A 14,599-nucleotide genomic window follows, 5' to 3' on the forward strand; every position below is an offset into this window, starting at 1 on the left:
CTACGTACACTATCAAATCCGATCAATTTTTTGTAAGCCCTACAAATATTATCTAAAATTTTGTCTGAAATAATTTCTGATACAACCAACCAATTGCAAAGGGTGGCTAGAGGGGTTAAAATACAAAAAAGGAATTTATAACTTCGTTAGTAGGCACTACATCAGATCTGTTCAAATTGTTTGTAAATCTTATCATTTTTATCTAAAACTTTTGTCTGAAGCAAAAAGTTAAAAAAACCTGGGGTTGGAATAAGAAAGCAAATAAAACTTTCCTACCGTGTACATCATCGCATCCTTACTTATTTTTGATTAACTTTCTATATATTCTCTAAAACTGTTGTTAAAAACATTTTTTATGTTACCAACCATTATTACAAAGGAGTGTAATAACAAGGGTTAAAAGTAAATAACAAGGGTTAATTACATTTTAACAGAATTAAAGCCTACTATCAAATCGGTAATAACTTATTGAATATATCCTAAACTTTATCTAAAACTTAGGCTAAAACCATTTCTGATTAAACGAATTATTACCGTAAAAAATAGGTTTGAAATTAAAAAAAAAAGAAATTCTAAACTACTTTAGCATCAAATTTATCAGTATTTATTTTAAAACATCTTAATATTATGTTAAACCTTGGTACCAACCAACATTTTATAAGACCACATTATTGGTGCAATGGATAAAAAGGGTTCGAAGGTCAAAAAAATATGTAATACCTACTTTAGTTGACAAAATATAAAAGTTGTTCTTAGCTATTCAATACTGAATACAATACAATACTGGATTCAGTTAAAAACATTCATAATAATACCGCTGCATGGACAATGAGAACATTTATGTAATCTATAATTTTGTTATATTGGAGAACATAAAGATGTTACGTACATTAAGTTCCAAATATTTTCTAGAAGTTTATAGACGTTTTAATGATATTTCTAAAAGAAGTAGGTACTTTGAAATCTACCTACGCCTATAGGCTGTGCTGAAGTGTTTTTTTTTTTTTTTTTTCACTTTGTGAAGATAAAAACAATAAAAATCCTCACGTTGATAACATTTAACGTAAATCTATATTTATGGCCTGAAAAAGGATATATCCCTTAAAAGTGCTTCGCTTCTTTTTAAATTATTGCTTGCGTATGTAATAACTATTTCGGATATGCTATAATTGATATATTTAGGCCAAACAAATAATTATTGATTTTGTGAATAGTGTAGTGAAATGTTTTTCTAAGCATCTGTCATGCAATTCTGTATGTTGTCATGTTTTTTGCAATAACAAGTTTTATTGGTAGGCAATACAAGATATGTATGTCATCAAAAATTATTATGAAGCTCAAATAATCACTATACCTACATTGTAAATGCTAAATAGCATGATACTATTTTTTAAGTATTTTTACTATCGGCATTTGTTTTCTCTGTTAGGCATTTGCCATTTTTTGTGAGTTAATATGTTTTTGTTATTATTAGTTTTATTAGTAGCCAATATAAAATGTATATAAATGTTACCGGGATTAATTCTGATACCGTGAATAGTCACTTCTTTGTAAACATTTTTCCTAATAATTATTTGACTTGATATTCGGTTTTTTTTATGTAAATTGTATTGAATATTAACGTCAGAGTTTTGTGTACACTGTATTAAATTAACTTATCATCCACCGATTCGTTCTGTGGGTTAATGCTTTTGTAATTTGGTGTTTTGTTGGTAGACAATAGAACTTGTGTTTAAATTTAAATTCAGATGACTGTTAATGTGTTTCTACTTTTTGTGTTGTAAATATGTTTAAAGTATCAAAACAAAAATTACAGTAAAAATATTCTAATGGTATTTGCCTGAATAGTTAATTAATATGAGATATTACATCTTATAACATTGCCTGTTTGCTTTTGTACAAAATGTTTGGCAAAAAATAAATCAAACTATTGACCATATTTGGTCAATCACGTTGTGCGTGTTAATATATTAGCTGTTTGAATTTAATATTTAAATAAAAATAATTCCCTCCAGTTGCTTTCTGTGAGGCAATAGACAAACAGTTTTACAAATTTCTTGTTACATTAATATTTAATTGAGGAAGGGCCTTGCTGTTGGTGATTGCCAGTTATAAATTTTTAATTAAAATAATGTTAGTGATTCCTGAACAAAAGCATCTCGCTAAATATCGTGCCGTAACGTTTTTATACGTAAATATGTATACAGTATATAAAAATATAAAACGCTGTTTGGAGACTTCCATAGACTGTAATACTCAATAATGACACAATCCCAAAATGGTAATTGATGTATGTATATAAAAGAATATATTATGGTCTACTATAAATAAATCAAGTATGCATTTAGATATGTTTGGCGATATTGAAACAATATGTAGTATCTGTAATACAACTACAAAGCTTTGTATGGCAATAAACAAGGTAGGTAGTTAATCACTAATAAAAGTCTTCATAAAAAAACACAGAAAAACTGGGATCCCAAACAAGTTGTTAGTAAGCAGTATATTTCTTGATGAAAGTTTTTGGTTTGTTATAAAGTATATTCCTTTTTTTTTTTTTTTCGATTTTTAAAATTTTAAACTGTGTGTTCCCGTCTACAGAGGGTTTTAATGCTAGGGCTGTTTTATCATTAAAAATGAGTACGCATTTTTTACTTAAGTCATCAAGATTCAACGCTCAAGCCATGCGCCATTTTTTATGTACTAAGCAAACTGTTACGTATGAAATTTAGATCACGTAGAATTTTAAATATAACTGTTTGAGATATAACTTGAAAATCACGTTTTTTGATTTCCTTTTAAATAACTTTTTTATGTGTAGTAAAACATCAATAATTTAGTAACATCTTATAAGAAACGATGTAATAATGTGCAAATTAGACTGCAAAAATTACACATGCAATCACTGTGGTAACAACTCACTTTTGATAAACTAAGACAAAAAGGGTTGTGATAGAACCCACGACCCATGGCTCATTAGTGATACGTAAGCGACACCATTCCTTTTAGAATATAATTTTTATTACACGCTATATTCGTATATGTGTTTATTTAAAAGAAAATAATTACATAAATCGTAATTCTCGGCGTTGTAGTTTTTAGATTTCCAATTTCACATATAGCTAATGTATACAAAATATCGGAACACAAAATACATTATCAGTTATATGCACGTACATAAGTTTAGGAATATACATTATAGAATATTTTATCATACAAATTTGTCTATATTTAACTCGGGTAGGTCATATGGCAACCACTCGCTTCAGAAAGCCGAGTAGGCCCTACTCATCGGCAAGAGCCATGTGTTCCTTCAAGGACAGGACTCGCTGATAAAAGCTCTCGGGTGTGATGTCACCCGAGGCTAGCCCGTGGAGTTGACAACACTGGTAAGCTGATCCCTGCCTGTCGCCCGGCGCGGCTCGGCACGGCCCGGGTGCGAGAGAGAGGGCACCGCAGATTGTAACTGAGATAAGGCGCGCTTCCTGCCGCCACCGCGGATAGAGCAGCCTCTGCTACCTAGCGGAATTCGGGCGACTGCATTAGCCTTCCAGCGCCCTTAAATGACCGTACATTCGTATCAGTTTAAATGAACGTGTTAGTCCATTGTAATTATAGTGCGAAACATTGATCATCCGTCTAGTTTAACTTAATTATTAATGTAACTGGTGTTTATTGTTTTTTTAATGTTCGTTTCAGCCATTTTTGCTTCGCATGTTAATTCCTACTGTATATGCTTATTCTTAGATGTGCGTCGACTTGTTTGTCCTGCGGGTATTAATCATTTGCGTTGTCTTGTCGTTCGTTGATTTTGTAGACTTATGTTAGGAAATGGAAAATGCCCATAATTTACTTAATAGAAATTCGTATAAAAACGGTATACCCGTGTTTACAGCAGTTGTATAGGAGCCTATAAAATACCGAGTCGTTAGATCGCAACGGAGAACTTCACAACGAGGAGAAAGTAGCCGAGATCTTGTGCAAGGCTCCCAAAATGTTTCCCCAGCCGTCGACCAACGTGCTATTAGTGTTGCCAATTTTGGCCAGCCGGTCAGTCGCGTGGGAGTCGAGAGCGAACAACCTGTTGTGTTGGTACCAATGACTCATGCTCGCCCTTGGAAACGACCGCGAGTGTCACGGCCGTACGTGAGAAGTTGGGATTGCCTCACGCTAGGGAAGACGACCTTATAACGCCCGCTGCTCGCAAGTCAACAGCGTTTTCTGCGTTACGGCGCATCATATCAACATGTTACGTTACAAGCACAGTGATTACCGCAAACCGTCCCGCCTACCCGGACACACATAAGGTGTGCAAAGCTTCAGAATAATCCACGCGATTTATATAAACTTATATACACAGAATATCCATAAAATAATGTCCCAGTTTCAATGGTATATTAAAACAGTTTAATTTAGACTAATTACAACAAATCATACATCAATTTGATGTAACCTGACGTAGTTTTTTACGAATGTTCTGTATGTGCACTTTTAGTTATACGGCACACATCCAACCTTATGTCAAATTCTTCCCACACTTTAAATAACACGTCCGGAGTATTTCTGCGTCTAAACTCTGGCATATCATTAGGCAGCGGCGGAACGTAGAGACGATCTTTTATAAAGCTCCAGAGGAAAATAAAATCCCATGGCGTTATGTCAGGTGAACGTGGAGGCCAAAGAAAAAAAAATATCTATCATCTCGACCATGACGACCTATCCAACGGTCAAGGACTTCGACGTTCAACCACTCTCGTACAAAGAGATTTCAGTGGGGAGGGGCTCCATCCTGTTGCTAAATAATGTTTACAGGTTATAATAATTAGGGAAAAAGCCCTTATTTCAACAAAGGTAGCAATGCAAGCGAGAAAACAATAAAGCAATACTCGCACACGCTCTTATCTAAAATTATTTGATTTACTCTTTATTTGTGACCTTGAACCAACACACTACAATGCTTTTAGTTGAAACTATTATAATTGATAACTGGGACATTCTTTTATGGACATACTATATTAGAATGGAAAAGTATTTAAGAAGGTGGATGGAGGAGTACTGTTTCCTTATTTCATTTTTGAACTATATTTTTAGAAGAGTGAAAATTGCTGAAACGCATGTTTTCAGAATCGTTTTTATGTAGGAAACACACGGTGCAAATTCTTGATGACACTCAAGGGAATTGCAATTAACCTTTATCTTCATTTCTCCGCCATATAAAATTATGGTTACCGCTCATATATCATAGTCGCCCTATGCATGAAGAGAAGACTGCGGGCCGGTTAGAGGCGATACCGCGCTAGAAGCACCAGCTAGCGTCGCTCTTATCGTCCCGCCTCACCGACACAACCACACTCGAGGCTCGGCGGGCTGGCCCTTTGCTCTGAAAAGCGTTTGTTTGTATTCCAGCAGGAGCAGGAAGTCGTCATGTTGGAGCCGGCAACACACGACGACACAGAACAGGGTTGACGGGAAGTAACTTTGTCGTGGCGTGTGTGTATCGAGGAGTACAGCTGCGGCCAGGGGCGAAGATAGGGAGGGGGGGGGGGGCTAGGGGTTCAACCCCCCCCCCCCTTAGCACCAAATCTTTAATTATTTTCTTATTCATCACTCAAACAAATTTCATATTAAAATTAATAACATTTTTACCATTACAATATTTAAATTTAAGTACCGAAAACTGCTAAAATAGCACTATTTTACACCTTAAAATCCAAATTTTCCCGGGGGAGGACCCCCCGGACCCTTCGCTTTAATACGGAGGGGCCATGCATCTTAACACCCCCCCATACACAAATCCTGGTTACGCCACTGGCTACGGCCACACGGTGCGCTGTGCTCGCTATGTTCGCGATGTGAGTAAAATATAGCCAGCTGCATCTCAGGTGCTACTGGCCATACAAAGCTGTGTTCGCTGTGTTGGTGATCCTGGCGACGTCTCCGGGTGTTTGGGTCTCGGCTTTCTTTCTAAACGTCGCTGACTTCGCGCATGCGCAGATAACAAAAAAAAAAAATCTCTTTTCACGCGGAATTGTGTTTAATTTCTCTGAGTATTGTGCTTTCAACAGTCAAGTCGGCGAAAAAGTTAATTGAAAGATTAAGAAAATATCTGTGTCCATGGAATAAATCGATGGAAAAATATAGACGCCAGGTTATGCAAGACAATGCCGGAGATTTGATTTCAAGGGAATGCTTACAAACTGAGTTGAATTTATTCTGAAATAGTCCATAAATTTTGTTTCGCCTTAATAAGCAACTGCGTCATTAAATGATGAAATTCTTAAAATGATTTTGTTTTTGTATAAATTTCATGAACCTCTTTGTACTTTTACATACAGTGGGAGCCAGAAGAATATTATTAGCGTCGGAATCATCACTTGAATCCCACGGCATGCGTATCTACGACATCGCGAACTAGACCATCTTGTCTGGCCACTTGGCGCAGCGAACATCGCGAACATTGCAAATATAGCGAACATAACGAACTTAGCGTAGCTTTCTGCGTGACCTCGGCTGTAACCTGGGGTGATGTGTGAAGCCACGGAGAACCGACGACAGGACGACTGAACTGAGATTGTAACCCGGTTCCCTGGCATGGGAATGCAGTGTGTTGCCACTGCCCCGCCTCGCTCCGCAAGTTTTGCTGTAACTTCAGTTCTGTAAACCATCCGTGTAAAATAAAGGTCATATAGTAGATGAAATAAAGTCAACACAACCGAAGTCCAAAGTGAAAAAAAAATTCTAATTTTCGTCACAAGGTTGATAATAATTTATTTTATTTATCTTTAAAATTTTTAACTTACGTAAACTTTTCCAAAATTGTTTCCTATGATTTTCCTTCAGAAATAATTTCATTATGTTTGTGTGGATGTTAAATTTTGAGAGCACTTGTCATATATTTTCCTACGTATACATACACACACTTACTCATAAAACTCAATAGAATAAATATTTACTTTAAAGCATAAGAATGCTGCGGCATCTAAATAATGAACTGGTCAGCTACACACCCTTCCCCGTATTCGACTACTTTGTTCGCCAGACTCGTGAAAATATCAGTTTTAGTATTAAGGCCCGTCTATATACATCCAGAACCTGTGGGCGGTCCTTGTCCTTGTCCTAATGTGAATGACATCACATTTTAGCACGAAAACAGCCCTGTCTACAATTGTGATGTCTGATGTCCGAATATACTTATTTATAAAGTAGTCACCAGAGCACAGGAAATAAAGAGTGCCAAAATAAATGTTTTTAGATTGTTATATAAATATTTTTTATGCATTTCGAGCACGCAGCTACGTTTAGAATATTCTTTTAACTGTGAAAGTTGTGGGGGTTCAGTAGTATTTATTTATTCTGTAAGGCAAATTAAATGCTGATAAATTAATTCTAAGCACAGTGAAAAAAAATGAATTCGTGTTCAGGTCTTTGAAAAGTGCCAGTCGCAAACGGACAACACTGATAAATATTTTGTCTGGGTCTTCTCGGCTTCCTACCTCACAGTCCGTTATTTGGTGTTTCGTTACGGGTACCTGCGTGCCCGTGACATTCCAACCCTCCGCCCCTAGCTCCACGCGAGAAGCCATGGCGCGGTGTGACGGGAGTGATGGGAGCCGGGCCGCCATCTTGGTTGGCATTCCCCCCTGTAGTAACTGAGTTTATACAGGCATTTTAATGTTAATTGCAAAATTAATTAATAAAATATTAATTACAAAAATTAAATATATTAACACAGTTAATTGTATATATTTTAAATTAATATATTCACTATAGTAAACTTTACTGTAAATTAGTATTTATAAACAGGAATTGTTTTTAATTATACAGTTTTGAATTGTATTTTCTGTAGAGCTTGGTTTGTGATTTTATTCAAAACCTCACATAGTTATGTTTGAACATATTTAAATTATGTGATAATAGTTTAATATTTTGAGAAATTAAAATATTAAAACGTAAAAAAAAAGTACCTGAGCCAGCAGATTTCCAAGCCATGCGCTTGACCACTGCGCTACGCCCCTGACTTGGCAGTACTTTATAACATATGCCTGAAACATGACTTCAACATATCTAACAAATTCGGAAAATAATTTTAAGGCATTGGTACAGATTAGGCATTTACCAAGCATCCAAAGGAATGAAAAAATAGTAATCTGGAAAATATTTTCAAAAATTGAGACGGAATTAGTAATAATATACTTTAAACAAAACTCTCGTTTAACACAATGTTAAGGGGCCCGCCTCGTCAGGGGTGTTAGTGAAGCGGGTTGATAAGCGCGACGCCCGCTGGTGTTTTTAGCGCGGTGTCGCCTCTAAGCGCAAGGCTCTGAACTGGCGCGCAGTCTTCTCGTCGTCACAGGATAACTGTGAAATTTGAGCGATGACCGTAACATTATGTGGTATAAAAATGAAGATACAGGTGTAATGCAAGTCCCTTAAGTGCTTTTAAGAATCTGTACCGGATGTTTGACCCCTAAAAATTACTCTGAAAACATGCGTTTTAACCATTTTAACTCTTCTAAAAATATATTTTAAAAACTTAATCCAAAATAAAAAGTACTTTTCGGTCCTCAGCGAAATCTTAAATGCTTTTCGTAAGCAGACTCCACTCGGATATCTTGAGTAGTTTTGAAATCGCGTTGGTTTTCTTGGAGCTCTGCACACTGTATGTGTGCTCAGGTAAGCGGGGCCCTCACAGGTTGTAATTTTGTTACTTGGTGTCTCTACTTCTTGACTTGAATGAATGCAAGAACGAAAAAAGTAAAGATAGAAGCTGCAATAATAATTGTACACAAGTCTAAAGAAATGTTTCCGAGTGATATTGAACTTAATAATTAACATCTAGATCACAAAAATCTTCGGGTGTGCTAAGTTAAAAAGACCCTTAAAATTGGGGGAAAAAATTGTCAGTGATTGTAAAACATAGATAAATACTATAATACAAACACGCGCAGAAAGAAAAAAAAAACTTTAAATCACGTGCATTGTTTTCTGCTGCCTGGAGGCAGTTTCTGAAACACACGTTCGGATATCTTAATAGTTGCATACTGGCTCTGTGGTCCTTAGTGACGTCAGAGAGGACAGAAGGAACAGACGCCAAGTCAAGGGACACACAGTTGATAGCGGAGGACCGCGCAGTCAGCAGTTGTGTGAACCACCCAAGATAACGCCTCCTCAACTCTTATCAGCCCTACTCTACTCTTACCGTGCAGAGATAGGGGAGAGATAGCGTTGAGCTTAGGGTGGCGTATAACCACAACGCTGTGCAAAATTATACATTTGCTTTGTGGTTATTTAGCTTTATAAGACAGGGTGATATTAAAATTCATGCTCACGCACATAGGGGATCGTCCATTAATCACGTGAGGCTCGAAAGGGTGGGGAGGGGGGTCGGGAAAAATCACGAAATATCACAAGGGGGGAGGGGGTGTGTAGAGAGATATCACGTGTATTTTTTTTTTCGCCCGATTTCTACTAAACCGAAAAGCGATGCGTGACCTTGACTCGCCGTAGCCAGGCAACAATATCCCCGCCCGCCGCAACATGAACCACCCGGCTCGGCTTGCCAGTCGCTAGTAAGACTGTGATTTTGGCGCCGAATTCATGCGTAAATCACATATAAGCCTTTCCTTTATTATTTTTATGCCAGTGAGAATAAACCTGCAACCTAAATGTGTGTCTGGACATTTTTATCACTGTGCTTAATTTTCCAGAATTAAATTAGATTATACCTATATTTAAAGATAATATTCCGAAATTTTTAAAAATATTTTGCACCAAAAAATACACGTGATTTATTGGGGGGGGGGGGGGGGTGTTTGTCTGAAACCTCACCACAAATCACTTGGGGGGAGGGGGGGGTTAAAAATTTGCTAAAAAAACATCACGTGATTAATGGACGATCCCTAGGATAACGTACCAGATTGTAGGGAAGCCTAAAGTTTACAGGAATGAGTCACACGGGAACAGTTACGAAGTTTTTTGAAAGAAGACGATCGCTCGTGAAAAACATCATATTGCAAAGATTTTTATAGTTATGGTCATAGACCATTTTAATTAACGCTAGCCTAACCTAACCAACCTTGTAGTTTAGCTACGATGACCTAACATAACGTACCCTCCCGGAAAAAAAATAACTATTATATATTACAATGACCGAACCTAACCTAACCATACCTTTTATTTCGTTAAACTTCTGAACTGTTCGGGTTGTGGAGGCTCTCATCCCTGTGAACTGTAGGCTTATCCCTTTAACGGCTATCAATCTTTCCTTTCTGTAGCTACACTAGCGCTCGGGAATTTCCCTTTTTAGGTGGACGGATGGTTCACAATGCGCAGTGGTACAATGTCTCTCACACTTTAATCATAGTACAAGATAAATGGCATTTTTTTTCGCCAGATTAAAACTACCAGACTTGTTAGCATAAAAAATATTTTTTTTTGCATTACCATATCGTTTGTTAACGTACTATCGTAAGTTATAATATAATTTATATTATTTTCTATTTGTTAACATTTCTAAGACCATACAATAGTGTCTTTGGAAAGTTAATACAAACAGTTACAGACATTAAAAAAAAATCGAAACAGCCTTTATTATTTCACAGTTGTAGGTCTAGTATATAGTAGAAGGAACTGGAACTGGAACTGGGTCCTCTGATGTCAGGCGACCATTTTTGATATCAAAATTCCTCAAAAATGACTCAAAATTTAATATCAAAGGTAATAAAAACTTTTTTGAAATTAAGATGGTGATTTTAAGTTACGTTTCCTTAGGTGTAATAATTAAATACTATCAGATGATGCTTTTTTTGTAATACAAGAAAATGTATTTCCAAAATTATCATACCAAATTTTCCTTTAAATAACGTCAAAATGTTACATAAACATTAAAACAAATCTTTACATTCTAAAGTGCAAAAATATGTTGTGCTGTAAGGGGCATGTCTGGCTACAGAGCACACCGAAACAAGGACAGCGCTAATGGCATAAATCGTGTATTGGAAAGAGAAAGTAAACGCCCATTGAAATGCACACTGCAGACTTAGAATGGGGCACGCTACAGTCGCCAGGGATTGCGTGACGTGCGTCTTCAAACATGTTGTATGTTGTAACTGTGTTATTGTCGTCCTCTGTCACTGGTTTGCGAGGAGGCGGCACACGGCGCAGCCATGTTTGTTTGACAATTTGGGTGACTTGTTTTTCTATCAAATATTTTGCACATAGGACAGGTTCTAAAATAATTTAGACGTTAGATGCGAACGGTCAATCAAAATCGGTCCTAGCGAAAACGAAAATGACAACCGTTTCCTCACAGCGATTCTTAAAAATGGCGAAGACAACATGGCTGAATCAAATAACTAAAATAATGTTAATATGAATGTCATATGCGAAAACATTTTACCTATGCGTAAAAATGATATTATGTTCCCATAACTTAAAAAAAGCTCTAATTATGTATTTCACCATGTAACGAAAATTATTTGATTTAAATTTATTCATGTTCGAAAAAATTTAAAACACACAAACATAATAATAAGAAAAATAACTGTCTATCACGGCGATGGACTGTTTAATTGAAAAATTGAGGGGGAAAAATTGAAAATAGGGAGATAAGTTTGAGATAGCTCAGACCAAAAATAAACTTTGATAGTGTAGATTGATAGAAAACATATTTGAGATTATCCGTACAAATATATTTGATGGATAAAATTGCAAGCCACGTTCAGTCCAGTTGTTCCCATTTAAATGAATTGTCACAAATATTGGAGACAAATATTGGACACTGTGACAGGGCCTTTAGGACGACGCCTACAGACACGTCACTGGCTGCACATGGTTCCGCGCTGGAATCTGTTGTTTCAACAGCTTTTTTAAACCTTTCAACTCACTAAAACTACACTTGTAAGATAAAAATAGTTAACGTAAACGGTTCTTGAATACAATTCACAATTTGAATACATTTTTATTTCAAACCAAGTTTTTCGTTTACACACATTGTACTGAAGCTTTTCAATTTTACTGCCAGGTGTATACATATGCCTGTAACAAAAATAGGTGCCCTCCATATTGGATGTTGATATATTTTAATTCATAATATATTTTGAAGTTTAGTATTTAGAAATTCTGACTAACGAAGGATACTAATAATAATACAAATATTCCTTTAAAGTTCATCGTATGCATGTCGTTATAGTACAGTTTTTCATATCTGTAACCAAACCTAACAACTGAATCATCGACGCCTCTCAGTCTATAACGATGTCCGAAAACCTGTTAGAGAATCTGTCTGATATTTTTTGTTTTTAATATTTTTTAAAGTTGATACATGGCATTATATAGTGGCTCTCCTTTCAGCTTGTCAAATAGCAAATATGGCGAACTCAGTCGAGCACCGAAGTGGAGACGCTGTCTCAAACCGGCCGACACCTGACTGCAGGATGGTCAACCATTAGTATTGAGGGAAAGTTACAAGAAATAACCATCTGGTGGATAATTGTTATAATGTATGGTCAATTAGCATAAACAAAATACACCCGCGCCCGTTCAACATCGACGATTTTATGTTATTTTAGTTTAAATTCACAGCACGCATCCATAGTGATTGAAAACTTTCATTTTGATAGAGGTAATTTGCAGTAATGTATTATTTTGATGTATTTTAATTTATTCTGCAGTCGAGTTGTGAATAACTTTTAATGTGGTGGGCCATTGCGGAGGCCCTGGCGGACCAAGAGTTGGTACTACTGGTCTAGTTTAGGACAAGTGCGCGCGCTTGCAGACCTCTGTTCTCCGTGAGCCAGGCAGCACACTTGTTGGGCGCACAGTTGAAGAAATAACAGTGACAGTAACCTGCTGATTCACAACAGCGCATAGGACGGTCGTGTGCATGGCAGACAGGTCGTGCGCATAGAAGGGAAGTGAATATATTTTATTTCTGTTACGAACGCCTGGCGCAACAACCAATGAGAGTAGAGTAGGGAGCCATTTTGGTGGGGCTAGAGAACTGTATGTATTTATCAATCGTATTGGGGAAAGAAATTGTCGAGATATTACAATGCAACAGCTTTAAAAAATAATTAATGCTATTACTTATAAGTCACTAGCAATAATTGTAAATAAAAAACGTGTCGTTACTTAAAATTTTATATAACCCTTATTTTTTTATATGTCCAGAAACAGTGCCTACAAATTGCTGGTCATATGTCATGGGTTAATCATTCAGTAGTTAATATAGTTACTAACACTGCAAACAGATGTCGGATACATCGTAAAATTTCATTGGCTGAAATTAACAGTATGATTTAAATTGTGAACCGATTTCGCACAAGTCGTGTGCATGGCCTGCTGTGCACTCGCTTATGTTATTTCAATTGTGAACCCAGCCATACTGTTGATCGGAGCAAAGAGGTATCTTCCATGGCTTCTGCAACCGGTGGAAAGTCTCTACTACCGCAGTCCATTGGCGATGCAGCATGCGTACGTGAGGTCGGCTGTCTTGCAGACGGACTGGTTGCAGTTTGCTCGCACGGCTGGAGATGCAGTAAAGGCGAGGCCACACAGAAAGCTACGCTATGTTCGCGATGTTCGCTATGTTTGCTGCGCCAGGGTGGCTAGACAGATCAGTCTAGTTCGCGATGTCCGAGAAACGCATGTCGTGGGATTCGAGTGATGATACCGACGATGATAATATTCTGCTGGCTCTCGCGTGAACATATATGGATTTATGAGTCAAGTAAAAAATAAAATAATTAGGAGTTTTTCATCATTTGCTTAAGTAGGTGCGTTAGGAGAAAGCCAAATTTATGGATTATTTCAGAATAAATAAAAATCTTTTGATATCATTTTACTTCTCATCGAAAATAAAATTTAGAAGAAAAATCTCAAATACAGAGAAAGAATTTGAGCAGAAGAACGATTTACTATTTGCTTGAGGTAAACAATGATGTCGTGACGATATAATTCTTTAACGATTAATCATCATCGGAATAAAAGGAAAATTAAGAACAATGGGAATTCACACCAATCGTTATTATTCTCTTAAAACACGGCATTAGTGAACCTCCTTTGAAATAAAATCCCAGACATTATCTTGCATATCGTTCTTTCTTTATTTGTCTATCGACTTATTCCATAATCATTGATATACAGAAGTACAGGACAATTCCGCGCGAAAACAATTGTTTTTGTTTTCTGCGCATCCGCGAAAAATAGCGACGTTTTGGAAAAATTGCCGCAAACCAATCAACTGGCGACGTCGCCAACATAGCGAACATAGCGAACACAGCTTTGTGTGGCCAGTGACATCTGAGATGCAGCTGGCTATATTTTACTCGCGTAGCGAACATCGCGAGCATAGCGAGCATAGTGCCATGTGTGGCCTTAGCTTAAGAGTTACGTCATGGCAAGGCACACGCTGTACTGGCAGCGTCGGAGCACGCGCGTCACTCGCTCCTCCGACAACTGCGACGCAGTTGCGTATTGTGAAACCAGTTGGATATGCGCGCATTATTAGCACCTGCGTTTTCCAGACTTAAACTTCATTGTAGTAAACTACTTTGAGTTCTTCTTTTTACCCGACTACGGCGAAGCTAAAAGGAAGGGT

General features: G+C 37.0%; 1 protein-coding gene across 2 annotated transcripts in view; it reads left to right on the plus strand.

Moving 5' to 3' along the window:
• The window catches only part of LOC134531070 (uncharacterized), a 300,682-nt gene that overhangs the window by 30,710 nt on the left and 255,373 nt on the right, over positions 1 to 14,599 (plus strand). The gene's annotated exons all lie outside the window — the stretch shown is intronic.

The sequence above is a fragment of the Bacillus rossius genome, chromosome 3 (genome assembly GCF_032445375.1).
Source record: "Bacillus rossius redtenbacheri isolate Brsri chromosome 3, Brsri_v3, whole genome shotgun sequence".
Lineage (NCBI taxonomy): Eukaryota > Metazoa > Arthropoda > Insecta > Phasmatodea > Bacillidae > Bacillus > Bacillus rossius.